Source organism: Brassica rapa, chromosome A02, assembly GCF_000309985.2.
Source record: "Brassica rapa cultivar Chiifu-401-42 chromosome A02, CAAS_Brap_v3.01, whole genome shotgun sequence".
Lineage (NCBI taxonomy): Eukaryota > Viridiplantae > Streptophyta > Magnoliopsida > Brassicales > Brassicaceae > Brassica > Brassica rapa.
Genome location: NC_024796.2, coordinates 5,847,827 through 5,849,695, shown reverse-complemented (window position 1 = coordinate 5,849,695; position 1,869 = coordinate 5,847,827).

The window sequence follows — 1,869 nt, the reverse complement described above, 5'->3', positions numbered from 1 at the left end:
ACAAAATATTCATAAATTTTGATTTGATTCGTTATCCGTTTTGATTTGAACCAAAAAATCTGGATATCCGAAACTCTACGAAACAAATCAAATACTAAAATACAATATAAAAAAAAAGCAATTCACAAATACCAATATTTTTAGGAACATATATCTATCTCGATCTGTTATATGCATATACATACATATATGTAAAGAATTATATATATACATTATATATATTATACTTTATATCAGTTTTACAATATTTTTTTATGAATTAAATTTATTATATTAGGTACTAGAATTTAAAAAGTTAAATAATGTTTTATTTTTGTAATAAAATGTTATTATTAAAATTTTCAATTATTTTTAAAATTTTATTTTATTTACGGATCAAATCGGATATTCTTTAAAATTCTAAAACATTTCAGATATCCGAGTCACCGAATATCTAGGTGGCTAAAGATCGAATCGACATGAATGCTTCCAAATACCCAGATATTCGATCTGTGTCTACCCCTACTTAAAGATACAATTTTATTTTATTTATATGAAAAAGTTGACTAATGTCAAGGCCTTTTTTATTTTAAACTAATTTTAATTTTATCTTTCATGTATTATTCTGAACAAAAATGTTATTTAATATTAATTAACTATATCTTTATATATTTGTCAATTATTTTTATATACTTTTTACATACACATACATGTGCACCTTGATGTGAGCATATTGTAACTAAGTATTCACCGCAACTGAAATATCTAATTTTTTTGAAAGTTGAAATATTTTTTTAGTGCTTCTTTCAGTACCGACCAAATTGTAGTGAAATGATTTGTCTTAATAATTTTTTTTTTCAAACTATTTATCTTTTTAGAAACTATAATATGAAACTATTGGTTCGACATGACGACTGTTTAAAATTCATAACATGAAAATAAACCAATAATATTAATTTTTAGTTTTACCGGAAAAAACCAAAAAATCAAACATTTTAACCGAATAAACTAAAATAAATATTAATTTAAAATAATGGTTATATTTTAGAACATTAAACATCAAAAAAAAAACTTAAAACCAAACTAATATCTAGATAAAACAGATTTAATGTCTTTTTATTAAAAATAACGAAAGTAATAATCACATTCCGCGCAAGGCGCGGATTATTACCTAGTCAATCAGTATAGAACACACGATTTCTTTCTACAAATAGAGAGAAGTCATCAGAGAGGATGTAAGCAATAAAATTTAGAAAACAAGAGAGATAAAGAACATTAAATCTTCGATAAACACATCCAGAAACAATCAGTTTCATCTTCACTACTTTCGATTTTTTTTAGGAATGTGAAACATTTTTCGACAGAAAGAGTTTTGGTTATATGAACGAAGCTCGTGCCTTCTACATCACTCCTAACGGCATTTTCAACTTATGTAAATACATGACGATTGAGACCATTTCCAAGGAAACTCTATTTTTTCCTCTATAATTTACACTAAAATAAAGTAAATCTATTATAGAGTTGAATTTGCTCCAATGGTTCACTCTATAATAGAGTTACTCTATAATAGAGTGAAATATAGAGAAAATTATAGTGTAGCATTGGAGATGGTGACGAATACCATGGAGTCTGTATGCGGACTCACAAAAAAAAATCACTCTTCATCGCTTTTAATGGATAGATTTATATCCTCTTTTCATCTGTTATTCCACCCAAAAAACAACATCCCTAATTAACACATAAATTACACAAGATAAATTTCCTGACAAAATGTTCAGACAAAATCGTTCCAAACAGTTCCCGAAAAATAAAAATCGTTCCAAACACTTGACTTATTTTCTTGTCTGCGTTTGGTATGCTCCCTTTATTTATACACGCTGTTCTTGTATA